We start from the raw sequence: 18,053 nt of genomic DNA, 5'->3' as shown, positions 1-18,053 counted from the left end.
CAATTTCCTGACACCTTGGAAAGAGAAAATCTATTGTTGTGGGATTTATAATCTTTGAAAATGCTCAACAGACATATAGTAGTGTTCAGAGGTTCATAGGATGCTTTACCTTCTAGGACACAAAATTTGATTCTATGTTGTCAGCAATACAGAAATGACTAATGCATATCTAATACCAAGGATTATCCATTTCAGGAGTGAAGAAAGTCTTTGGTAGGCTAGCTAGTCTGCAATCCCTGCCTGGTAATTTTCCAAGCATGTTTCAGCTGCCAGATAGTAAAGCAAACATTTAGCAATTTTGGACTAAAATTAATGGGGACATTGCTTGCTCTAAAGTCTGTGGTTAAAGGTCATGATCTGTTCTTCCATGGATTAACATTAAAGAAACATATTCAATGCAAAAAACCGAAAGAAAATTATAGTCGAAGAACCACACTTGGGCAGAATACATGCTCAGTCGTTTTGGGAGCATCATGTCTACAGATGGGGGCTGTATATCCACAATTTCCATGGAAGCTGCCAGCCAAAGATGAATAACACCTGAAGTCCTGGGTGGTCAGTACCTCACAACATAAAGCACTCTAATAGCCTTTACCTCTGAAAAGGGAGAAGCCACAGCTACAGCACGGTTCACCTTCCTGAGAAGAAGGGGTGTGCCGGGTTAGTGTCCACTGTGGCACAGGCTATTTACAAGAGGCAAAAAAGAGACTGGATTATAATTCTGCTATTCTCATGCTCTCCACATGAGCCAGAACACATTACTCCCTGCAAAGGTAGTGCATTTAAGGTCTGTATTATCGCCAGTACAGCCCTGATCCTTAATGGTACAATATAGCGGTATTCAGTCTATAGCACACTTTATAAGTAAAACCCCAAACTCCCTAAAGTCAGTGACAGAATTTCATCAGGAATTCCCAGAATTCCTTGTGGGAAAAGTATTAGATTCACAGTAAAAATCTTGGGCATGTGAATATCATCATCAGGGATGAATTTTTCAAGGCAAATTTTGTGGTAGCTTTACATGTACTGTAGTGTTAATGAGCTGCCTCACAGAAGAGTAACTGCATACCAGGTTTTGTAAGCTAGGAAGGCCAACAAATTTAACAAAAGCAGACATAAATTGACTAATACAAGTTTATTTCTTGAGAGGATGATGAACTAATATCCTCTCCTTATTACCCCTCAGCCTCCATGCATTCAAGATAAGATGCCCTGTCAGATGAGGCTGCTAGGTGAAAATCCCTGTGAAAAGAGTCTATACTACTTATCTGGCCAGAGTAGAGTCTTCCAAACAACTTGTGGATCTGAAACCAGTTTTATGTGAAATCAAAGTATTATAAAAGACTGTATGCTATATTCTAATGGTAGACTGTGTAAACTGGATTTGCTCTTCATTTTTGTGAATTTTTCTTTCGATTGAAATGCATTATCCTTGTCATGATTGTATTTGAATATAAAAGTTTCAGAAATTTGTTCTGATCTACTATTTAGGGACTACTTTCTCTTTCTTACATACAGAGCTGAAGTATTTCTCCTAGTATAGAATCTATACTATAGATATAATCTATGTGCTATTATGATATATTACACTAGTGGGAAAACAAATTAAAAGCTATCAGAATAAATCCTTCAATTTAGATGGAAGATATGGAGAAAAGACAATATTAAAGCAATCTGTACTAAGGGAATATCAGGGAGGTTCTTTGTCCTGGGCACAACAGCAGCACACAGGGCAGCTGTAACTCTCAGCTGCTGGTGGTGAAGCTGACTGGCAGTGGCAGGAACTGTTATTTTTGTGTCTGTCACCTAAGTCAGCACCCAGGGCTGCATCCCATTCCTCCCCACCCTTAGCTACAGTACTGATCTATGTTCCACCATAGCAAGTGTCTGCTGCAACATCACTGTTCTTTTAAAATGCTTTCTAATGACCAGAATGAGTTAGGGAATGAGTCACCTATTCAGCTGATGGGAGAAAGTAGTACTCTAAAAATGGATAGATAGCTAATCTGTATAATACACAGCTGTCAGCTACGTTAGACACCAGATAGTACAAATACGGGCAAGTCCTCCTCCAGACTTCTATGTTTGCTGATGGCAATAGGACAAAAGCACAAGGCCAGAGAAATTCTAAGCTGAACTACTTGCATGAGGGCTGGCAGGAAGAGGCAGAGGTAGGGGTGGTTGATTCATTAACTTTTCCTAACCCATGGAGCAAGGGTGTAGGCACTGTTGGAGTTACTATGAACAGAGCAACTACATAGTGGGTACGTACAGACATTCAGGAAAGTTGTGGGGAGGCTAGATTGAGTTAAAAATGACCACCTGATCTAAGGTAAGTCAGGATGGGGTCAGAGGGGACTAGTGGGGTCTGCATGGAGAATTGGGGGGGTAATGGGGTCTGTAGGGGTGTTGGTGGGGGCTGGGAGTGTTTGGCAGGATCAGGGGGGTATTGGAGTATGCAGAGGGGGGTCTTTCTCCCCCCCCAGGTACCAGGGGCTATTTTTAACACCCCCCACATCCCCATGAACCTCCCCACGCCCCAGCTTACCTTGATTGGCTTCCGGCACTGGGAGCAGCTTGCGGGGGGGAGGAGGGGAAGTGGGGTTGGCAGATTCAGGGCAGGGAGCTAGCTACTTTGTGGAGGGTGTGGATTGCCTGTCTCGGGGATGAGCTGGGGCCAGTGGCTGGGCTTTCGCAGATGTGGGTGCTGTGCTGGGAACTGCACAGAAATTCAGTTAAATCAGTCTTGCTGGATCCAATCTAAGTTAGACTTACCTCAGAAATACAATTAATTTAGATCAGGTCAGTCATTTTTAGACTGATCTAAACTTCCTGAATTTCTGTTCAATTTGTACTTAGATTCCTAGTTAGGTCAGTCTTCCTGTAAGGTCTGCACCTTGGTGAAATTAATTAGATTGGTGGCCATTTTTGATACAATCTAACCTACCCCTAATATGGCAGAACCTCTCTACCTAGCCAGTGTCTGGTCTCTAATGAAACTCATGTCATGAGTTCACCCCAAAACAAAGCTGCCTTTGGGTTTCACCATGTGGCATGCATGGATATTCTCCTGAATTATGTTTACCCCTGTGGCGTTTAGTTCCTCTTTGTAGCTAGTGTGAAGCTGGGTTCAGTTTTGTCTTTTTTGTATCTGTATGTATTATCGTACTTGACATAAGTATAATTTTGATATACATTTATATTATAGCCTAGACAAGGCAGTCTATGAAAGGTGTTTTGTAAATTCACTTTGCGGATTACGACTGAGAGATTGGAGAAAGAGTGGTTATCTTGTGAGAAGTGTGCGCCCACAGGTAATTGGCTGTTTTTTATCTTTGATAGATTTTTAGTGTGTGTTCATTCTAGTACACAAATGTTGTTTGGTTTCTCCTACACATTTTCAATCAGGGCATTTAGTGTACTGGATGAGATGCATAACATTTCTGGAGGTGCTGGTGTAAGGTCCAGGAATGGTGATGGTTCTGTGGTGAGGTGTAACCAGCATAGTATAAGCCCCTTAGAATAGAAGGGGGATTTATGTTAAGGTAGCTGTACCTTCCTTGAGAGCATGGCTTTGTCTTCCCAGGTTCAGGGGACTGTGGTACCTCCACCAAGGAAGGCTGAGAAAAGCAAGTGGACCAGAACTTGCAAGAGACCCTGACAGAAAGGCCAGAGGCAGAGTCTGCTCTTTATTCTGTTGCAGCTGGTTAGGGACTGATCTTGGATTTAAGGTGCAGGGCAAGAATTTGGACTCTGGTGCAACTCAGCTAGTCCTTAGTGGTCAAGTAGCAGACAGCAGAGAGGGGCTTCAAGTAGCAAGATACCCCAAGTTGTAGACGCACACCAGGAGTGTCAGAGGTATACTAAGGTTGCATTTGGGGCATGACAAATCTTGCAAGTCAGAAGCTAGATACTCAAGCTGTGCAACAGGGGAAGGAATAGTCCTAATACAGCTCTAGCTCTATGCTGCCTCAGCCCTGTGTGCTTGATCTAGCGTGCAGCCTGTCAGGCTCTCCAAAGGTCTGGAAGTCTGGCAGTAGGGGAGTGGCAATCAATGCTGCCACTGCTCTTCTGCTGCCAAATTTGGGGACTGGGTTTTGGACTAGGGAAATGGAGAGGGAAAATGGCTCAGATGACACAGCTCCATGGGCCACATCTGGCTCATGTGGTGGGGGTTGAGCACCCTTGTCCTAATATATACTGCGTTACTGCTAAACTCTGTAACCTGGGAGGCAGAGCTACCCACCAGCTGCAGCCAATTATGAATCCTTGAGTTCTGACTTGGAGCCCTCCTTCTTAGTGTGGAGAGTCTCCCTACAGAAGGATCCCTGGAGCCTCGAAACCTTTGATTAGACAGCACTCAGTACTTAACTATATACAATTTATTTACACAGGGAGAAAAGACCATAAAGTAAATATATACCCTAAAAAACAGATACTAATAACTACTGTATACTAATACAAAAGCCCTGCCCCACTTTTTTCCCCCAGGATATTTTTTGATACCCGGATCTCCACGTATTAAATTTTGACCCTATGCTGCGAATATGCAGCACAGGGAACCTTTTTTGTTCCTAGTGTGCCTCTTGCAGCATCCTCAAACTGGTTTGGGACATTGCAAGAGGCATGTACACACTTGTCTGGATGCACTCATACAGGGCATCTTGCTTTATATTACTTCAAATGGAGGGAATGAGACTGTTTCACTGTTTGATTTCTCAAATGTGAAGATGATCTGTGGCCCCAACGAAGGAGGAGAAAAGAAAGGGAGCTAGGGAGGTTTTGCCTTTAATGTCTGGAAACTTAGGAAACTCCAGAACTTGAAAGGCTAACCATCAGCTCCATTTTTCATTGTGTTAGTCACTTATGGTTACATTGTCTTCTTGTTATGTGTGTAGCTTAACTCCAAATTAACAACTGAGTGTTTATGAAACAAAAACCAAGGATGATTGAGATTTGTGTTCTGTAGCAGCCCAATGTGTTGTTCAGCAGTCACCCTGAGCCAAGAAGGCTGACAGAAGTCTGTTTCAGCTCGTGTCTGAGTTCTCAGCTAATCACCATTGTTTAAAATGTATCTCTGCACAGCACAACAACCAGTTCCCCCTAGAGTTGCCTGTACTGCATCCGTAGCCAGTCCTGGGGAGGACAGGGCAGAGCACACCTACATGAGTTGGCTGATGAGCTCTAGACCCAAGAATTCACCAGTGAAGGTGCTTTGGGCTTGTCCCCAGTGACCACTATCAGGTTCAGCAAAGACCAAGGGCTTGAGAGCAGACACTTGGGACAAACCTGGAGCATTCCAACAGATGACATTCTAAACCAGGGGTAGGTTTTTGGCTGAAGTGCCAAAACCCCCCACAATGCCTACCTTGGAAGGTGCCAGGAAAACAAAATGAGAGCAGGGGGGTACATGGCAGGATACCCTGCTTGTGCCCCCTGCCCCCCAGTCCTGCTGCCACTTGCACCCCACCCAAAGCCCCTGTCCCTAAGCCCAGGCTCTGTGGCTGTCAGCAGCTACCCAGAATCTGGGCCAGCAGCAAACATCTGCTGCCTCTCTACCCCAGCCCCGGTCCCAGCTGCCTCCCAGCCCCAGACCTGGCCCGGGGCTCTGGGGAGGCAGCACTTTGCAGCAGTGCTCCCCACTGTGCTGCCCTTGCTGCTTCTGCAAAGCAGCATTGGAACCTGGCACAACAGGGCACAGCAGGGGGCACATAAAGCTGCCTGCTCCGAGCTCCCTGCTGCCCTGCCATACTTCCCCTGTAGGTGGGGTCAGCAGCGAGGGCACAACCCTGTGCTGCTACCCACGCTGCTCCCATGCACACTGAGGAAATGTGGCAGGACAGCAGGGAGCTCAGAGTAAGCAGCTTTCTGTGCCCCATGCAGTGACCTGCCACACCGAGTTCCAACGCTGCTTTGCAGAAGTGGCAAGCGCAGCACAGCGGGGAGCACTGCTGGTATGTGCTGCCTCCCCGGAGCCCGGGGCCGGGTGTGGAGGCAGCTGGGGCCAGGGCGGAGAGGCAGCAGATGTTTGCAGCTGGCCCAGGTTCTAGGTAGCTGCTGATAGCCATGGAGCCCAGGCCACTTGCAGCAGGGCCTCCCTGGGAGCAGCCTGGGCACTGTGGCTATCAGCAGCTACCCAGAGCCAGGGCCAGCTGCAGCCAGGAGGCTACAAAGAGCTGCTGCCCTCCCCACCCTGGGCCCAGCTGTCACCTGGCCCTGGGCTCCGGGAAGGCAGCAGGAGCTGGCACTGAGCCCACTGAGACTGGGACCGGAGCTGGGGAGGCAGCAGCTGCTTGTAGCCTCCTGGCTGCAGCTGGTCCCGGCTCTGGGTAGCTGCTGATATCCAAGGAGCCTGAGCTGCTTGTGGCAGGGCTTACACCATCCCAGCTTCCTGCTGGGAGTAGCCCAGGCTTTCGACTGGCAGCAGCTACCCAGAGTTGGGGCCGGCTTCAGCCAGGAGGCTGCAAACAGCTGCTCCAGGCTCCGGAGCCCAGGCATCAGCTTTGTACTGGTGTGTGCATGAGCGCTTCAGAGTGGGCCGTGGGGGAGGGGCCTGAGGCAGCACAACCCCCGTCTCCCTCCTGCTCCCGGCACAGAGCTGGTGACTGGGCTCTGGAGCCTGGTGCAGCTGATTGTAGCCAGCCTGGGCTCTGGGCAGCTGCAACAAGTAGCGGACAGGCTGCAAACAGCTGCACCAGGTGCCACAGCTCCAGCATCAGCTCCATGCTGGCAGCGACTGCGCGCGCCTTGGGGCAGACAACAGGGCAGCACAGCCCACCCCAAGGTGCATGCACAGTTGCTACCAGCATGGAGCTGATGCCGGAGCTGCAGCAGCCCAGAGCCCAGGCTGGCTACGAACAGCTGTGCCGGGCTCCAGAGCCCAGTCACCAGCTCTGTGCTGGGAGCCGGGGGAGAGACTGGGGTTGCACTGCCTCATGCCCTTCCCCCACTGCCTGTTCTGAGGTGCGTGTGCATGCGCTGGTATAGAGCTGATGCCTGGGCTCCAGAGCCTGAAGCAACTGTTTGCAGCCTTCCGGCTGCGGCCAGTCCCAGCTCTCTGTAGCTGCTGCCAATCCTGGAGCCCAGGCTGCTTGCAGCAGGGCTTGCAGCCTCCCAGCTGCCTGCTGGGAGCAGCCTGGTCTCTGTCACTGGCAGCAGCTACCCAGAGCTGTGGCTGGCTGTGGCATGCCAAACAAAATGGCCTTGCATGCCATGCTCGGCACGTGTGCTGGTGGTTGCCGACCCCTGTTCTAAACAGACAAATTTCTGGTGTGGTAACAGATTCTGGTGGGTGGCACATTCTCAGTCTGCCATGGTACAGACAAGCCTACTGGCTCTTCTGAGAGCTTCTTAAAGACAAAGTTCCACACACCAGATGTTAAAATTTAGAGGAAAAAATTTAGAGAAATGTGTCCTGTGTTGGTCTTTTCTAGTAAGCAATTTTAAGTCGTGCATGCAGTGTGCTATCAAGCTTTGTTGGAAACATAACATTTACATATCATGTCTTAATCAGTTAGATCTATAAACTGAACAACAGACTACAAATTTGTAGCCAAAGGCAATGACCGTGTTATGGTTCCAAATCAACAAAATCTTTTTTTGCTCTAACATCATAACTTTTTTATTTTAGAAGAGAAACCACTATGTAGCCTATGTCAGCATGCCTACTTAGCATGAGGGACTATGTGCTAGTTCAGAGAAATCTTTTGCATTATCCAATTCCAATAATACTGCTAATGTAATAACATATTCCTGGCTGACCTGTTATTCCAGGAACTGCAGTGAGAACAAAGCAGACAGAAGAAAAAGGTTGGAACAGCATGCAGTCTATGCTCTTCTAATATTCTACTCAGCAGATCCCTTAAAGATATTCTACTGATTTCAATTACAGTTGTGAAACCTTCAGGCTAGGGACAGACATTACACGTAAACCAGTATAAGTGATTAGAAACCAGTCTCAACCTGTAATAGACCAGAAGTTCAGTGTGGGTCAATTGGAAACCACATAGACCGGTTTCAAAATGGCCAAAACCAGTTTAAGATAGATCTGGATGGATGTAGTATCAGACTGAACTGATTTAGGTTAAACCGGTTTACTGAACTTCTGTCCCAGATTTCCTCCCTTTGCAAGTTAGGTGTCAGTCCCTCCATACCCCAGGATGCATTGCAGCCCTCCCTTGCAGGCCAGGCAGCTAGGCTCTGCCTCAACTTGTCTGCTCAAGTCAAGCCATACCTGGCCATCACAGAGCTGAAGCAGCAGCCTCAGCTCCGCCGGTGGCAGCATGGGGCTGGGTGAGGAGGGGGATGGATCTACTCCAGCCTCAGCTCCCTCCAGCCCAGTCTGCACAGCAGGTGGGGGGAAGCCCCTGAGGTGGAGATTTTCTCTCCCAAAGCACAGCTCCAAAAGCCCAGCCCTTCCTCCCTTGCCAGCCACCTGCCTGTTAGCCTTGGGGGAGCAGGTGTGAGGGGGAATGGACTCCAGCACCAGTCCCACAACTGGGGTCTATACCGCTGAAAGTCCCAGAAGCAGAGGGCTTTTCTCCTGCAACACAGCTTCATGGGGGCTGTGAATGCCCGAGCCCCACCCCCACACCACCTGTCAGCCTTGGGAGCTTCCCTCCTAGGGTTACCATATTTCAGTGTCCAAAAAAGAGGACATCTGTCACTGGGGGGGAAAGGGGGAAGGCTGTGGGCTGGGGGGAATATGATGGTGGGGGAGTGACATGCCTTTGTCCTGCCCCTGCCCATTCTGTTGCCCCTCACTGATGAGCCACACCCCCAGCCCTGCTGCTGCCCCTCACTCTGGACCCACTGACTTCAGCCCTGCCAGTGCCTCTCACTCCCAGACAGCAGTACCTTGCTCCCCACCCCTTGCTGGTGCCCCTCACTCCCAACCTGCAGCTCCCTGGCCTTGCCAGGACCCTGCACACCCAAACCTGCCATCACCTGTCCCATCCCCCATACCCGTCACTCCTGATCTGCAGCCCCCTGCCCCCCTCCCAGCCCTGGCAGTGCCGCTCACTCCTGACCCACAGCCCCTTCCCCCCAGCCCTGCCTGTGCCCCTCACTCCCAATCTACAGCCCCCAGCCCTGGCGGTGCCCCCCACTCTTGACCCACAGAACCCTGGCACTGCCAGTGCCCTGCACAACCAGCCCACAGTCACCCCTCCCATCCCCCGTGCCCCTCACTCTTGATTTTCAATCTTGTGCCCCTCCCAGCCCTGCCAGTGCCCCTCACTCGTGACCCACAGCCCTTGCTCCCACAGCCTTGCCAGTGCCCCTCACTCCCGATCTGCAACCCATGCCCCCCCCCACAACCTCCTGCCCATTTCAGCTCTGCCAGTGCCTCTCACTCCCAACCGGCAGCCCCCTGTCCTGCTGGTTCCCCTCACTCCCAACCTGCAGCTCCTTGTCCCCCCAGCGCTACTGGTGTCCTGTGCTCTGGACCTGCAGTCTCTGCCACCGCCCCCACCAGCCCTGCTGGTGCCGCTCATTCCTGACTTGCAGACCCCTGCCTCTCCAGCCCTGCTTCCTGAGCACACCCACTCTCTCTCACTTTCTCTCTCTCTCTCTCTCTCTCTCTCTCTCTCTCTCTGTGTTTACCTGGCTTGTCGGAGCCCATGCAAGGACCATGTGACCCCTGACAGCCCATCACCTTGCTCGCTGCTCCCAGCTTGGAGCAGCCATCCCTGGAGAGCAGAAAACTTGGATGCTTACTGTTATTTTAACTCTTGTCCTTCCCCCCTCCTCACCCCTGGATGAAGCACAGGGGTCCAAAAAAGAGGACATGTCCAGGAAAACCTGGGCATATGGTAAGCCTATTTCCTCCCCCTGACTGCGCAGACCCTAGCTGGGGGCCTGGAGTGGGGCTCTATTTCCCCCTGCTGCACACTCCTCTGTAGCTGACAGGCAACGAGCTGGTGAGGGGAGATGCCTTGGGCATTTGTAACCCCTCAGAGCTGGGAGGTATGCACAAGCACCCACCTTGGCTAGTGCAGGCATCAGCCTGCCTTGGCCAACTGTTGAGTTGAACATGTATTCTGTTTATTAATGGTTCAGTCTAGACAGGTTAGAGAAAGCTGTGTAGGTTGAATCGATTCTGCCTTGGGGTTTTTGACTGTCTGTACTTAGCCTGTATGTATTGCTACCTTAGGAAAAACTGAATGTTCTGTGCCCAGAGCAACAATACAGATTCTAGTAAAAATAACCAAATGTATTACTACTCATAAAACACCTAGGTGTTTAAACAGACAAATAAAATAAAGACGGTCCTGAAGCATTTATAGCCTAAAAGCCAACACTGTAAAGTCAGTCAGGTAGTCAATTAAAATTGGCTGCAATGAAACTAGATGCATGCAGATTACTTATCTGAGTGGTAGTTGGCAAAATGGGGTCTTAATTTGAGATACAGTATGGTGGAGAACAGAACTAACAGTGGAGTGGAGTATTCCATTCTACACACAAAATGTAAATCTTTTGTACTGGAGTTGTATCCTCAGGGAACACATTTCCACCCTTGGAGATCCTGCAGTACTTTATGATACAGAGATATATGATGATATTTATTGCTAGAGCTGGGGCTTCTTGGGTGTTTATACACATGCTTCAGGAGTGTTCAGGGAAGGGGTGGCACTTTAGAGTGGTTCCGAGAACTGCTCCAATTAAAGTCCCCAGAACGTCACATATATCAGCATTCCCACGCTGAAAAATGGCAGTGGGGTGTTCAAACTAAAGCTCATTGAACAAATTTTAGTTAAAGAGCTCCTGCTGCCATTTTTCAGTTCAGAGACTCTGATACACACGATGCTGGCGTCTACTGGAGCAGGGTAATTACCACGCTCCAGTAGACTTGATTAACTGAGCAGTTACAGCAGCCTCCCTGCACATGTATAGGCACCTCTTGGGAGCCCAAAAATCAATTTCTGGAGCAGGAAAGGTGGAGTCATAGCAAAACAGATTGGCAAGGTGATGAACTCTTGTGTAGCTATGCATTTGGTATAACCTTACATCACGCAACCATTCCAAAACTCCTCTTGGTAAGACAAGATCTTTATATCACCTTGTTATCAGAAATACAGAAGAATGGTAGGAGAAGTCCAAAATAATAGTACTTAGCAATCAGTTCCAACACACAAATATTTCAGGCCAGATTCACTGTTATGTTCTGGCTTCTTTTTGCTGTTCTAATTTAAAAAAAAAAACCAAAACCTTCACCAACTGAGTCAGGCATTTACAGCTGTGATACATCACTAGAGCACTGTTGAGCAACTGGATTGTGCCATGGATGTTGGCTCTTGATTGTAGAGTACTTTACAAAAAAGTGCACTGAAACTTCAGTCCCTTCCATTGTCACTCAATCCTGTATTGACCTGTGTCTCTGACACCAGCATTCAGTACCCTGGCACTCAGTAGAGATATAGGAAAAAGCACTGAAATAAGTAATTTAAGAACAAGGCAGGGTAGTTGTTAACATTAAAGTTATGTGATCCAAATTACACCTTAAGAAACTTTGTTCCAGTTAGTGTTTGCAAGCTTAACTAAATGTTTGCCATACTCACTTTAATGTAAATTGAATTTGCATTAAAGTACTGTAGAAATACCAAAAAAGAGAGCTTAAATTTGGTAGTAGTTTCCTTTTGCACAAACAATCAAATTCAGTTGAGGCTCTCAGTATGATAATCCATGATTATTGATTAATTAGGCCTTGTACCACATTCATGTACTGTGAAATCAAATTTGATAGATATCTTCAGTGGATCAGTACTTAGTAATTGGGTGCAGATTTTTTATTTTTGCTTTGTCTAAACGGACACTAGATGTTCATCTGCCTGGGAGTCTACGTTAAGTTGCCTAAGCATTCCAACTTGTGAAAAAAATCTAAAGTTTCCCTGGTCTGTGCAATGAAGTGGTTATTTCATATTATGGTATGCCACAGATGAGGTAGATCATGTGTCCCAACAGTGTTATTTAACTGGCCATGAATTAATTTTAAATATTCTGTGAAGCTTCCGTTTTAAGGCTTGAATCATCTTTCTACCTAGAGATCAGTAAAGCAATATTATTAAGCAGAATACTGTGTAATGCAGTATCCACTTGAAAATGTATGCATAAGATATTTGTGATTTTTATTCATAAAACATGCAAGATACTCTAGAACCATGAAACCATTTGCTTTAAACCATGAAAAATATGTCTGGTTTAGGTGCTTGTGTGGCTGGAGGCCAGAGACCAGAGGGACCCAGAAGGAAATACTTAGAAAATGGAGACAAATTAAATCCTATCCTGAAGAGGAAGCATGGTTGGAGAGTTTAAGACCCATTAAAACTAAACAAAGTGAATAGCCCTATCTGAGAGGAAACATAGTACAATGTTTATTTTTTCATTATAGGCCTGAGACTCAAAAGATTTCCTGAGCTTCTCAGGTATTGTTCCTGCTTATAATGGAAATCTGTTTTTAGAAAAAACATAGCTCACATGTGATTAATCTAAACTATTTGATGGAAAATACACTGTATAGGCATTCAGGAAGTTAGTAGCCATTGTATACCTGTATCACATACTGTTTAGGTGGAAGTAAGCCTGCAGTGCAAGCAGTCTTATTATAATACTCTCTTGTTTAAAACAATGGGCTTGATTTTCTTCTCATTTGTGTGCTTAACACCACTGTATTGACAGAGTTAAGGTAATACATGACTGATTATGATGAAGAGAGGATCAGGCCCATTGCGTGTGAAGCTATCAAAAATGAAGCCAAACTAAACGTAAGGTTCAGTGTCTCCTTAATGTGACCGTGTGCATGAGGCAACAAGATGGTGGGAGTCCCGCCCCCTGTGCTGCAGGAGCAGGGAGGGGAAAGAAAAGTGCATGTTTTTAAGATCAATGATAGGGCGAGCTTACCGTTCGTCAGCTTGTCATCGCGGGCGTCATCAAAGCAATACAAGGGAGCCTCTAGCCACACCGGAGTGAGGTCGTCGTTTTCCTCTCCGTTGTAAGAAGGGGAGCCTAGACTGATCATCTAGATCCTGCCTCCCATCCGCGCCTAGCAACCCCGGATGCCGTTTATACTTACCGGGACATGTCTGCTCGTTATATTCACCTCATTTCCTTCTATCTTCTGTCACCTGCGGCTGCAGCCTTAATTAAAAAATTCTCAGATTTTCTCTCATCATCCCACCTGCTCCTTATTAATCGTGAATTACAACCATGTGTAAGCTGGACTTGCACAACCCCATCGCCCGCTAAAAGTCCTGAAGCTTTATCCAGTCCTCACGTGCAGCAATAGCAGCATGACATGGCATCACGAACAGGATCGGGGCTTTTAGACCCACTGGTCATCACGTGTCCATGGGGCAAGGGATGCCGTCCCACTGAAGATGATGCTGAATTGTGGGCGCATATAAGTTACCATGATGCTAGCTCGGCTTCCAAAACCTGCTGAGGCTATTTATCCCTGAAGAAGGGCCAGAAGGAATGGGCTTTTGAGGGGACGCCCTCAGCCCTAGGATGCCTGTTAACGGACTCTAAAACCTTATTCCATCTGCAAGATGAGGGGCAAACAGTGTCCCTAAAGAAAGTTAAGGGGTACAGGATAGGAGATCCCACCCTGGCACAAACCTGGGCCCGGGAGCAGTGACACTTAAAAAGCCTAGGAGTAGATACGCCCGCGGATAATTAATTGCTGCCCACCATTAAAAAAAGGCTCTCTGGGGCATGAAATGGCTGCGGATTTGATTAGTGATTTGGAGACACATGGGAAAACCGCACATAAGTGGTCGGGGCCCATGTGGGATAAAGCAAAGTGCCCAAGTGTTGTGTATCAGCATTTTATTAACGCAGTGTGGTCGTATGTTATCTTGGAGTCTCAGCTCTATGCTGCAGCGCAACGTGCAGCCTATGAAAGCCAAGAAGAAATGAAGCAGGCGGTGGAGACAGCATCACCCGTGCAGCCTGTAGCTCTGCCCACAGCACCGCCCCCTCCATATAACGGCCCAAAAGGCAGGCCAGCAGAGGAAGCTCCACCCGCCCTCCATCCAAAGCTGTCAGCACTCCCCGATGAGCCAAAGCCCATGCTTCCAGCGACATCTGCTCTGCTTACAGCTTATCCGATCTGCACAACAAAGATCACCATTGGGCCAGCAGGACAGCCAGTGATGAGCACCTCCTGGAGGAGTAGATCACGAATAGAGGTACGTGACCTGATTACCTCTACCTACCACCACCCAGGGGAGCTGCCACTAGTTTGGCTGGGCTGCATGGTCATAGAGTTTGATTATGATCATGTGGACCAAGAAGAAAGAAAGTCTAGGAGAAAAAAAATTCCCGACGTTATGAAGAACCAGAGTTTAAAGAGCAAGTTTCTTCAGGAGACAAACAGAGAACAAAGAGAACAAAAGAAGTCTAAAGTACAGAAGAAGACCACAAAGAAAAAGAGAAATGTTAAGAAAAAGCAGAAGAGGTCCAGAGGTGATTCTGATGAAGACACTGTTCCATACCATAAGAAGAAAAAGGTCCTCATACTCGCATATTAACATACCATAATTGGCTAAGCTGGTGCAACCCAAATTTACCGTAAATCTTAACTTGTTATGTAGATCTTGTTAATTGATTATTAATGTGTTATCTTGTTACAGGTTCAGAGCAGTGACTTGTGAGAAAATTCCTTTCTGACGGCATTAGCTATCGTCCCTCAATTGTGTAAATGATGTGCAAGAAAATGGCACCTTCGTTGCATGTACCGACCGAATGCCCAGTGTTCAGCAGTTAGGCCTTTCGTTTATCCCATTCACTTTTAATGATTCCTTCGAATTCGCACCCTGGGCCAATTTTCCTACTTGCCCGTTGGGATGTCCCAGCACGGTCGATGGCATTTCCCTAAATCCTATTAATTTAACAAACTCAATAGCCCCCATAGTATGGCTAAAGAATGGTACTGCCTTAGACTGGTTACTGTTATGTAACACCTCCATGCAGCAAGCAATTTTCATGTGGTGGCCAACCTTTAATAATAACAATTGCCACCACTCCGCACGGGTTTCCCCAACTTATAAGCACCCCTTTTTTCGGAAAAGTCGTTTCCCTTCCAGCAGGCCTTCAAACCTTGTCTCGGCCTGTCAGGCAGCAGCAGCACAGTGCAACTACCTGACTAGTACCGATGCAGTCACATATGTTCCATCAAACTTTAGCCCAGCGGCTTTCGGGCAAGTATATGCGCACGCTCTGAAACTAATTCTCCGTAATTGTTCCAATTCCCTAGCAACCACTCCTTGTGATAGCTGTTCCCCAAAAGATGCCTTACCACCCAGATGGGTATGGCTTAATCTTAACACCTCTCGTGCCTTTAGACATCCAGCCAGATCCTGACTATAAGTGGACATTAGTTACCACCGCCCTCAACATGAAACAGTTTATACTTTATCGCGAGCTGCCTTTTTCCCCAATGCCCACAGTTTGGCCGTGCAAAACGCAGCGCGTGGGATCAAATGTCCCACCTCGAGCAGCTAGGCACTATATTCCCTTCAGTCGGTACACCCCTTGCATTAACTAAACTTGTGTATCTTAACCAAGCGTTGGAGGCCTTTGGCAATTCCACAAAAACAGGTTTCGAGAAGATGGAACAAGCGATCAATGAACTTCAACAAGCCGTGTAGTCTAACCCGAGGCAGTTAAAGTATCTGTTAGCCACAGAAGGTGGCCATTGCACTGCCCTAGATGACATCTACAACGGCTCTTTTCCATCCGAAGGTGACAGTCAATGACAATGCTGTTTACGTTTCACCCCTGCTAGCTTCAATCTTACTGACGTCCTGCAGGGAATTGACGTTGCCCTCAACCTTACACGCCAGGCCCACAGTGTTGGCTCTGACTCTGGCTATTTAGCTGGCTCAATGTGTTCAGACTCGGTCACTTTAAGCGCCTAGCAGTTATGGCTTTAACCATTTGTTCTGTTGGCATTATAATATGTTGTTTATTCTGTTTTTTATTGCAGTGGCTAAAGTCACGATTAGTGCATTTATCTGCATTTGTATACAGCCATTTACCCAGTGACGAAGCAACTATGAGTTCGGCTGTACAAGAGCTGTACCCTGAGGATGAGTACGGTACCATAATTTAGAACATCTTGCTGCCTCGCACAAGGGGGCATGTCTCCTTAATGTGACTGCGTGCATGAGGCAACAAGATGGTGGGAGTCCCAGCGCCCCCCATGCTGTGGGAGCAGGGAGGGGAAAGAAAAGCACCCACTTTTTAAGATCAATGATAGGGCAAGCTTAACATTCATCAGCTCGTCATCAAAGCAATATAAGGGAGCCCCTAGCCACGCCGGAGCAAGGTCGTCGTTTTCCACTCCATTGTAAAAAGGGGACGCTAGACTGATCATCTAGCTCCCGCCTCCTGTCTACGCCTAGCAACCCCGGACGCCGTTTATACTTACCGGGACATGTCTGCTCATTGTATTCACCTCGTTTTCTTCTATCTTCTATCACCCGCGGCTGCAGCCGTAAGTAATTAAAAAATTCTCAGATTTTCTCTCATCATCCCACCTGCTCCTTATTAATTGTTAATTACAACCACGTGTAAGCCGGACTTGCACAACCCCATCGTCCACTAAAAGTCCCGAAGCTTTATCCGGTTCTCACACACAGCAATAGCAGTGTGACACATAGCATGAACTAAAGCCAGGTAAAATAGAAGCTCTTCTAGGCTCTATATAATACTGCCCAAATTGATCCATCAGTATACTACAGGACTTGCTGTTGCTAGTTTTCTTCTGTTCCTGGGATTCTTATCAGCAGAGACAGAAATTATACCAGTTAGTGGTGTTTTTGGTGTGAAAAGTACTAGTGTGACCAGGGAAAAAGATCAAAATAAATTCAGGGACAAATATGAGTCTATGAAAAATCAAAGGGCCTGATTCTACTCTTACTAAAATATGCCTTTCAGAAATAGCTCCACTGAAGTCCATATTGTTATACCATTTTATGCCAACATAGGTTAGCACAGGCTGAAGTACTAAAAACATCTGAGACAATCTAAAGTAATATGTTGTAACATGTTTCTTCCTCCTGATCCCTCAAGCTGAATGTTATGCTTGCCCTAAGATTCTATACACTAACTCCCATTTATCATTGAAATTTCAACGGAATATAACAAAATTTAAAAATGAGTCTAAAGTGGTTTAACTTAAATGTTTTACATATTGATAGTTATATTTAAGCAAGTCTAAGGAAGTTCTAGGTGGGAGTGTCTTCACAAGATGCTTAACTATGAGTAGTCTAGTTTACTGTGCAGTAAGTGCAACCCGGGCGGTACTCCAAGAGGTACCCCCTCTCCAATTGAAGGGATCAAAGCAGGTGCACAAGTGCTGTGGGAGGTGTAAGGACTCTTCTTCCCCTACAGAGCAGAGCCAGACCACCAATGGGAAGTTAACCATATACCTTTTAATACTGGGAACATAACGGCATAAATTAGAGGGAAGATAGTGGACACTACAATGCCCCAAGGGGGCAGGTGTTACCAGATTTGCCCGCTACTTTGGGGTGTGCTCATTTATTAGGGCTAGGGTCTTGGTAATTCTATCAATGTGCTGCTTGTATTACTTATGTTTCTGTATGGAGCTGTATCTCTCCCTTCTGCAAGCCCTCACCCCCAATGGAGCTATCTTGCAGGACTCAGTTGAGTGGGGCTGGGTTCCTCCAGTCCCAAAATCAGTCATACACACAAACACACACAGATTAACATGACATGCCTGACCTGGCCGGGTTGATCAGCATGGACAGGCTGACACCCTCATATGCCAAGAATCAGTTCATCAGAGCAACAATAACCACAGTCAGACACAAACACACAATTAAACAGAATACCTCTGAATCGGTCTGGGTGTCCAGCTGATACCCTCATGGGCCAGCATTCAGAAGTAAAGAAGGCAAAATATACCCAGTTACCACCAGTTTGACTATAAAAGTTATTTATTGCTAAGTAGATGAAATATATATTGACACCAGTAGTGATAGACATGCAAAGGAAAAACAAACACAAACAGTCACAGTATACCCTGG

General features: G+C 47.1%; 1 protein-coding gene across 2 annotated transcripts in view; it reads left to right on the top strand.

Annotated features, from left to right (window-relative positions):
• Positions 1-18,053, top strand: part of FILIP1 (filamin A interacting protein 1) — a 201,596-nt gene that overhangs the window by 63,484 nt on the left and 120,059 nt on the right. The gene's annotated exons all lie outside the window — the stretch shown is intronic.

The sequence above is a fragment of the Crocodylus porosus genome, unplaced genomic scaffold (genome assembly GCF_001723895.1).
Source record: "Crocodylus porosus isolate Cpor-Errol unplaced genomic scaffold, CroPor_comp1, whole genome shotgun sequence".
NCBI lineage: Eukaryota > Metazoa > Chordata > Crocodylia > Crocodylidae > Crocodylus > Crocodylus porosus.
This window is presented reverse-complemented; position numbering and strand designations above follow the sequence as displayed.